This window comes from Gallinula chloropus, assembly GCF_964237585.1.
Source record: "Gallinula chloropus genome assembly, chromosome: 3".
Taxonomy (NCBI): domain Eukaryota; kingdom Metazoa; phylum Chordata; class Aves; order Gruiformes; family Rallidae; genus Gallinula; species Gallinula chloropus.
Window position 1 is genome coordinate 101,612,876 of NC_140087.1, and position 9,855 is coordinate 101,622,730.

Consider the following 9,855-nt stretch of genomic DNA (forward strand, 5'->3'; position numbering starts at 1 on the left):
TACCAGTTTTTTCTTTCCATGATTACCCAGCGGAAAGATAGTTCTCTGCAGACCATCCTTTTAAGAAACTGATTCAGTGGTTTCTTAAGTACCTTTTTGATTCTGTAACCTTATTTTTCTTGTTTTCCAGCATTTATTAGACTAAGGTAGGTTTCCCAAGTCTTTAGAGAACAAGGAAAAAGAATCATGGTAGTCCAGGAAAGGGCTGATACCAACAGAAGCAAAACCCTGTGTAATCTGTTCCACCATGATCAGATTACTGATTTTGAGACCTGACTAGTAAGTGGTTGTTAAAGTGTTTGACAGTCCACAAAAATCAACATTACTCCTTTTATTTTTTCCCCAAGCCTTATAAATACTGAGTTTGTGTAGTGATGTTAAAGGGCTTTTCATTTTCCCAAATATTTTCTGTTGTTGTTGAGGGTCACCTCCCACGCTTGGCTATTAACCAGGTACCAGGACAAAGGGACACTGCAACAAAATAGTTTGCGAAATATCTCCTGAAATTCCTACAGAGAGATACAAGTCCTCCCAGATATACAATTCAAACTGTGTTCTGTAACCCTTTTCAGAAGGGAGATTGACTTCTCACACATTAAGTAATAATTTGAACAAAGCAGCTTCCTACACTTTGAAGTCTCTGACCTTCTTAGCTTTTGCCCTTTTCCCATTCATCATACATATATGCTGCTCTTTAACTAGAAATTTTACATGCAAACTATACAAGGAAAACAGTATTATACATTAACACGTGCTTCAAATTTGATAACACCAACAACTTTGTTCCTAACAAGTATGCATTCCCTAGTATTTCTTCATCTTGAAAAAAAATACTAGTCCACACCAGGCAAACATCACTATGAATTTATTTATCCATTTGTGTTCTTGACCAGCATCTGCACAATTTACTAGTCAGAAGGCACAGAAGCATACAAACACCCTGAAGAAGTACAAGTTGAGCAAGCTAGCTTTTTTTTTTTTAAATAACCCCTCACACAACAAAACAAAGTGCATTCTCTGGCCCCCAGCACTGACTGCTAATCACAACTCAGCCTCCCTCTGCACCTAACTGCAATCTTTTCCAAGATGTACCACATCCTTTCCTCCAGTCACCACAAATCATGCCCACACACTCTTCCAATCTTTTTAGTGCTTCCTAGGAGTGGTATGAGCCATAATTTTTTTTTTCCCAAACTGTTTGGAACTCATGTCATTTTGACTGAAACTAAGGCCTCTTGTCTTTGACAATTGTTTAAGTAGTTGGTACTCATGAGTGCATTTCAGAACAACATAGGTTACAGCATTTTTACTTCTGCCAAGATGAGTAGAATTTACCTGAAAAATTGTAAAGTTGATGAAAGAGACTAAGAAAACAGCCAACAGCATAAAGTCAAAACCATAATCTTAAAGACAAACCAAAAGGGTTGAACCACTTCTGCAATTACAGATCTCACTATCTATTCCGGGTCAGCAGCTCCGATATAAAAATCAGCTGTTGTAGCCACATATCACTACTAAAATATTAAAATTCAGGGAGAATTCACAACCACAGAAAGCATTATAGGCCCAATAGTATAACTTGGGGGGAAAAAAAAAGGATTAAAAAAATATTTCAGTAATACTTACATTGATGAAGAATTGTTGGGAAAAGGAAATGAAAACTCCAAGAACATGGAGAGCATGACGGGAATGTTTATTGTTAGAAGTTAACAGCCTAAGTTACAAAAAAATTGAAGATAAAGGAAAAAAAATCCTGAAAACAATACATGAAAACATGGAGCATTTTGTTCAAGTGGATGGAAGTGGCTGAAATCCAAAACTAATGATAATTTACAGAATAGGATGCTTACTTGCTTTAGAAATTCTTAAACTCTGGGAAAAACCTCTATGGTTTTAAGGTTTGGGGCTGCCAGTGTTAAGTGCTTTGTGACACACTTCAATAGTTCAGAGCATGTAACCAAAGCACTTCCCAGCTCTTCACAGCCTGAAAAGCAATGATCTTTCACTGCAAGGTTTCAACAGAGAATAAACATTCCATCATCTGCCCTCCAAGAATGACATTAAGTGTCTTCAAAATAATAGCAGTGGTTATCAGTAAGTGCATGCACACACATCAAAGGCTACCCATGTCTGTTCCAGAAATCCTGGAAAGCCATATGTAAAACAAAAGGCTGAGACATATGAATGATTTACATTTGTGTGTATATATTCAGCACGTTCTTTTTCTAATGGAAAAAAAAATAAGGTATTAGAAAAATCACAGATCACTTGAACTTATTTAAAATTACTTAAACATTTGTGGATGATTACAGAAAGTCAGTAATTCTGCAAGGTTGGTACACGTTGACCTAATCTTTTTTCCAAAAAAGCAGATACAAGTCCAATTTGCTTCACTACTGGTCCAACTAAGATTGCATCTGTCAGTAGCAATCCCACCAAATGACCTGTACTCCCCCTCAGAAGTTGTATACTCATACATTTCTGACTCCATGAGCTACTCCTAGTAACAGCACACATGCAACTAGTAAAAAAAATAGAAGTCCCATTGCTTCTCACTTCCTGTGGGACTGAAGTATAGACTCAATTGTTGTTCAGAAGAAAGTCACCAAATTTTAATATGCTGCCAAGTATCCAACTTCTCAACTCTGCGTTTCCCATATGAGAAGTAATGGAGCTTGACTTCCTGGACAGATACAAAGGTTCACACTATTACTCTGCCTCCACTCAAACTTTGCTTCCCAGTACATTCCCGTGGCTTACAGACCAGAGCTTGCTTTCAGGAGCTCTAGCATACTTTACGTAGTCTATCTTCAGTAATAGCAAGCAGTTGCTTACTAGTTAAAACTTGGACCACAACAAACGATGAGCTCCCTTGACTTGGGCTTTGGAGAGGATGCAGTGAGACAGGGTTCCTTAAAGCAAAAGGGCACCAGGAAAGGCATGTGGTCATTATCTAATAGCAAAGGTTTAAGACAAGATATTGATTGCACTTAACTTTTTTCCTAAAAACAAATAAGAACAAAGGTTCTCTGCTTTGCATCATACACCTTTTCCTCACAAAAAGGGGAAAAGCTCTGAGGAAACAAGAGCTACCAGAAAGAAGCCAAGGAGAGCTGCACATGGTGGCTTAGCACAGCTAAATATCTCAGCAAATGCTCTAGCCATGCTTACACCTGTGAGTTCTGCTTTCCACGAGGCAGATACCTCAACATGAGCAAAATTCCCTGCAAAGACACACAGAAATGCAGTAAGTCATCTTATTATTCTGCCACTGCACTGGAGAAGATCTCTTCTGGATGTCTCTTCCTACAGGTAAGAACGTGTTACTGTGACCCAAACCATTCTTCTAATTAAGTAGCAAGACTGTTTCCAACATCACGTGAACAGGGGATATTCTCCCCTTCCATAACAACCCAACGGCACACCCATCCCTTCCTTCAGCATGCTAAGGAAGCCTCTTCAGCAGCTTAACTTTTAATAGAAGCCGCTCCTTTACGCGCTCATTAAAGGCAGATGAGTTCCACACTACCTTCTTCCAGGGAGCTGGCCCTACCAACCTCTATGACTCAGAGGTCAGAGTCTGCTTACAGGCTTCACCCCACCCCGTGTTTATCCACATCAAACGACTGTCTCAAATTAAGCCCCAGACTCCAGCAAAGACACGATCCATCAGCCCCCGGTTTCGCTCTCGCCCACCCCTATCCTTCCCCATACAAACGCGTCAGCGCACCCAGGCCACACAGCGGTCAGCCCCCGAGAGGCACAACCGCTGCTCCTCTCCAGCCGAGCCCCCCACCTCCGCCTTCTCCCCTCCAGCCTGCCGCTGCCCCTGCACCGCCCGACGCTCCCGCCCTCACAAGGTCGGTGGATACCCCGCTCCCCCAGGCAGTCCCCGGTCAGCTCCCCACGGCCCCTCAGCGCTGCTCCTCGCTCGCCGGGCCACCTGCTCAGCCCGGCCCCAGCACCCTGCCCCGAACCGCCCCAGCCCTGCATGCCCCCGGGCCCAGCACGCCCACACTCAGCCCCAGACCCCCGGGCCTCACACACCCAGTATCCGGACTCCCTCTTCCCCCCGCGTTTGCACAGCCGGGCCCCGCCCGCACCGGCCATATCGCTCACCTCACGGCAGCGGTGCCGCCGCCCCACACAGCACCCACCGATCCCCGCACCCGCCTCTCGCACTCAGCCCCAGCCGCGGGGCTATTGACGGAAGTAACATGGGGCTGCGCTCCCCACGCCCCCACACCCCGCTGATTGGCCGCCGGCCGCGACGCTTGTTGCTACCCCGCAGCGCCCTTCTCCATTGGCCAACGGGGGCGATGGCGTCACAGGCAGGCGCGGGACGGGCGTGTCACGTGAGGGTGTAGCGAGGCGCACGTGGCAATGTTTTGGTCGGCTGGGGGCGGGGCGTGCGGCGGGAGCGGGGTTGAGGGGCGGGTGCGGGGCTGAGGGGCGGGAGCGGGGCTGAGGGGCGGGAGCGGGGCCGGGCGGTGGGTGTGGGGCCGGGCGGTGGGTGTGGGGCCGGGCGGTGGGTGTGGGGCCGGGTGGCGGCGAGGCCCAGGCTGTGTGTGGTCTCCTGTCTGCTGCAGGGTCGTGTGTGCCCCGGGCGGTGCGTGCATTAGCCTCGCTAGGGCTATGGTGGTTTGGCCCTGGCTGGAGACCAGACACCCACCAAAGCTAATCTATCACTCCCATTTTCAGCTGGACAGGGGAGAAAATATGCATTGAGGGGCTTAGGAGTCTAGATAAGGACAGGGAGAGATAATTCGGCAATAAGCGTCCCAGGCAAACAGACTCAACTCAGAATAAAGGAAAAAACTCTCTAATTTATTACCCTGCACTGCACACCCAGTGACACCAGAGTTGGATAATGAGAAGTGTGACCAGATCTTAAAGCACATCCCCCAACCCCTCCCTTCTTAGCAGACTTCACTTTAGTCATGATTTCTCTCCCTTCTTCCCTCTCATTGTGGCATGAGGAGGGGCAGGGAATGAGGAATGGGGGTTTTGGTCAGTTACTCAAGCGTTGCTTTCCTTCTTAGCTAGAGGGGGGTCATCCCTCACATCCTTCCCCTGCTCCAGCATGGGGTCCCACTCATGGCAGACAGGGCTCCATGAACTTCTCCAACGTGAGTCCTTTCCCACAGGGCTTCATTGACGTGGGTCACTGCTGTGATTATAAAATCATAGAATGCATCTCAGTCTCTCAGGCCCAGATTGCTCCAGCATGGTCCCCATGGGGTTAGAAGCTTTCCCCACCCCAGCAAACCTGCTCCAGCATGGGTCTTTCTCACTCATCTCTGTGTCTCTGTCTCTCTCCATGGGCTGCAAGTGCTGGTGGAGGCTTGGTCCAACGCAGGTCACAGTGGCTTCTGTATGTTTCCACCTGCTGCAGTGTGGTGCCTTGCCATGGGCTACAAGTGGGGTCTCAGGCTTTTCCATGGGCTGTGGTGGGACACCTGCTCCACCATGGGTTTCTCCCTGGGCTGCAGGGGCATCTTTCTCTCCAGCACCTGGGGCACCTCCTCCACCCCTTCTTCACTGACCTTGGTGTTATAAATCCTCTCACTCCCTTCTCTGTGGCAAAAAGTAGCTGTTTGCATTTTTTAATCCTAAATTGACTCACAGAGGTGCTGTGACCATTGCCGATTGGCTCGGCCTTGGTCAGCAGCAACTCTGGCCTTGAAACGGCCAGTGTTTACTTTCTGGGGCCTGCAGAGAGATTCTGGCTGCTTCTTGCAGGACCCACCCCTACAGTTCCCCCTCCTCCACCAGAACCTGGCCATGCAAAAGTACAACAGGAGCCTTAAGGGAAGAAAGGGTTGTGCTGCCAGCCCTTCACTTTTTAAACCCCGTTCTTTCAACCGAGTTTGAATCATCAGTGGTCTTAGAGACACTCAAGTTCCTGTAGGAGCCATAAGATTCAGTGGCTGGGGGGACACCAGTGCAGAGCTGCCGTGGGGAGCAGGAGGAATCTGGGCACCCAGGAGCAGCTGTGGAACGTGGGTCAGTTGGTGACTTGGCCAGCTATGGCCTGGGTGTACGTCCTCAACAGGGCACGTTTCTAGGTGGCTTATGGGTGTTGTGTGTGGCTTGGAGCTATGCTGGGCTTCTTGTCGTAAAGGAGAGATTTGGAAGGAATGGGAAATGAGTCTGTAGGAAAACAAGCACATGAAGCACCTTTGTTTTTAAAGCTTTAAGTTGTATGAACTTTTCAGCTTTCACTTAAAATTCAGTAATTTTCCCCTGTACAAAAGTGGAGGAGAGTATCACAAGAGTAAGTCAAGGACTTACTATCTTACATGTCTTAAATATTTTGTGCTGTAGAACAAGGGGTTGACTTTCAATTGTTTGAATGTTCAGGATTGTCAGTACTACAATTGCTGCAGCTTGTCCCTGTGTAGAAGTATGCCCTAATCCTTTTGCAGCTTTTTCCCATATGAAACTGGAGTTTATGATCTTATAACCTCAGTGCTGTAAGAGCACAAAATTCAGTGTAGGCTCAAATGTTTTAGAAGGGCTTTTTTTTTTTCTTTTGACTTGGAAAAGTTTTAAAAGTAGGTGGGTTTTTTGGCCCAAGATTGATTATTTCTCAATATGTAACTTATTAATTAAACTACTGACATAGAGGTAGGATTCATCTCTTCTCACAAAGAGAGGAAAAAACCCCTATACCCTAGGGGTTTTTTGAGACCCTGTAGCCCTGACACAAATACAACCATGGCAAAGGAGCTGCCTTTGCAAGGAAGATGGCTGTAGGCCACGGTGCCTGCCAGGCTGATTGTTGCACAGGAGAATACAGTGCTTTAGAAGTGTTTCCCAGTCTCCCACTGGGAAAAGATGTGAGTCAATGTTGATGGTTTATGCTGGTCTGGAATATTTTATGGGGCAGTGCGATTTCTTATAAAGGTTTTAACCTTGCTAGCCCCCTTCTCTCATGTCTTTAGCCCATCTAGATTCTTGCTGGCATCACTGGCTGATGTGGGCAGCCTTCAGCCAAACACAGCCAACAAGACAGGTGAGCCTACCCTCAGTTACCCTCACATTCACTGGCCTGAATGATTCTGTCATAAATGTATGTCTTGACAACACTACTCTGCCAGGATCTTGTAAGGCTCCTTGCCCAGCCCATGAAAAGGTCGTTTTTCTCTTTTGGATCTAGATCTAGAAAATTCCTTAATAATGTGGCAAAAATCCTTATGTCTCTACATTCCTTCTGCATTTTTCTCTCTGCCTCTTGAAGTATCCTGTGGTGTGGACATAGATCTACAGAGTTACCTCACAGCTCAGTAGGGATTTGACTAGTAGAGCACCACAGCTGAAACACCTAATTCAAAAGTTGTGCAGATCAGAAAATATGATGTAGTACTCCTGTGTTTACCTGAGGAACAGACAGTACTAAAACACTGAAAAAGAGTAAGTGAAGTGCAGTCTTGTGGGAAGGACCCACATGGGAGCAGTTTGTGAAGGACCGTAACCTGAGAGAGGGACCCCATGCTGGAGCAAGGTGAGGAGGAAGAAGTGGCAAAGACAAAGCATTAGGGACTGACCCCAACCCCTATTCCTTATCCCTATGTGACACTTGTGAAGGGGAGAAGAACAGAAAAGTGACATTGAGTCTGGGAAGAGGGGTTTGGGGGAGAGGAGGTTTATCACTCTCCTGTTTTAATATTTTTAAAAATTATTTTTAAATCATGGAAAATTAAATTAATCTTCCCCAAGCTGAGTCTGTTTTACCTGTGATGGGTGATCTCCCTGTCCTTATCTGGACCAAAGAAATTTTTCATCTTATTCTCTCTGCCTGTCCAGCTGAGGAGGGGGAGTGAGAGAGTGGCTGAGTGGGCACCTGACACCATCCTGCTCCCTTCACTGTGAAGCCTGCCTGGTAGATGGTACCCTGGGCGAGTAACTAACACCTTAGCAAGGATACAAGATAGAAAGAGGAAGCAAAGGAAGCGGTGTGTTTCTTGTACCTATTTTGTCTTTTATGGTATAGGTTCTAGAAGGTCAGGGACAAGAGTGCCTTCACAGCATGGGCAACCACAATTTCTAACTTGTGCTGAAAATTTAATAAAGTCATTAATAGCTGAAGTACATATGTAATTGGGTTTTGTATGACAGCTCTCTTTCCTGAATATTCACTGCTACTCATATCCAGCAATTACAGTATGTTACCTGCTGGCTTCAGCATATTTATATTAATTATACATTAGAGGGAGCTACAATGATGTGGATTTAATTTATTTTCTTTTTAGTACAGAGCCACTTCTTGTAACACTTTGTGTATGTGTGATTTCATTCCAAATGTCTAAAAATCGTGTGCAAATTCAACAAGCAGATGTAAAGTGATTATTGCCTGTAGTTAGCCATCTTCTCTATCACAAGTGTAATTTTAGCTCTCTGTACTCCCAGGTTTTTTTCTATTTAGTATTTATGATATTTCTCCATATTTATTTATTTATTTATTTATTTATTTACTTACTTACTTACTTACTTACTTACTTACTTACTTACTAAAATAAGATATGTTAAATTTTCAAATTAGCAAATTTAGAGATATTTCCCCTGGAAAGAATAGTTGTTATCTTCAGTCCAAGCTTCTGTCTGTGAAAAACTCACCTGGGTGATTTACATTCTAAGACTGAGAAATTTATTTTAAAATATTTTTTATGTGTAGTGCATGCTTATGATAAAAATGTAAAAAAGACAGTATATTGGTCATTTGGGGGGGGATTTTAAACATTAAAATAATGTGGAAACTTCTAAGACTATTCTAATCGACACCAAGCAGCTCAAACAATTGTTGAATAATTTAACAATGATTGATGCTATTCTGTTTCAGACATTCTTGGTAAAATTCTATGTGAGTTTTTCTATTCTGGCATCACAGTCTTCATCTGGACCTCTCTTGCTACGTTTTATTTAATACTAAAGCATTTTAAACCTTTGCAGTGGAAGCTGAACAAACTAGTTATTTCAGAGGGACATAAAGTGAAGATTGCCTTAAACCCAGACTGTCTCCTGTTTTGCAGGGGGGCGGGGGTCACCCTTACTGTTGATAGCAGGTCCTTGTGAGTAGTACAGGCAATCATTGCCATGCTAACATGAAACCAGGAGGCCTAAATAAAACAGAAAATTCAATCTTTCCCATTTTTTCTTACTAAATTACTTAAGTCATGATTTCTGTCTAGCAAGCCACAGCAAAGGTGAATTCTCTATATGAGCTTGCACTGGTGGAAACCTAAGCTGGTTTGCTTTTAAGTTACTTTGCTTATAAGAGCTGAGACGTGATTAAAAGCAAAATAAATGCTATCTTTTAGGGTGGCTTAGGATAGCATCATGGAGAAGGTGAAGCAATTTTTATCAGTATTCATTTTTCCTGACCTACCTGGTTCAAAAATACGTGTCATGCTTATAGGATTCCCTTTCATTTTTTCTTAGAAATCATCTGAAAATGAGTTGTGGTAGATGCAAATGGCCTTCTTTCCTTTGGAACACTCATTTTAATTTTGCTGTGTAATCTCTGTACTTCTTTCAAAGAATAGTTATACCAAATAATAACCACAGCCTGGTTCAGTTTCTTAGCAACATTTAACACTAACAAAAAGAGACAGGAATGTGATGCAGCAGCAATAAAAATCATTAGACAGCAGAAGGGAACTCATGCACTAATGAAGACAGAAGTGTTGTAGGTAAATCAGAACTGGAAAAGAACGCATTATCCAAGCAGTTGTAACTTTTCCAAGGAGTCTGTTGTTTCTAGTTTCATTTTTCAGGAAAGCTTCCAAACTGTGGAAAAAAGCAAAACTTGGACAAAAGCCTCATTGTCCTAAATATTAGTTAACGTGTGATTTA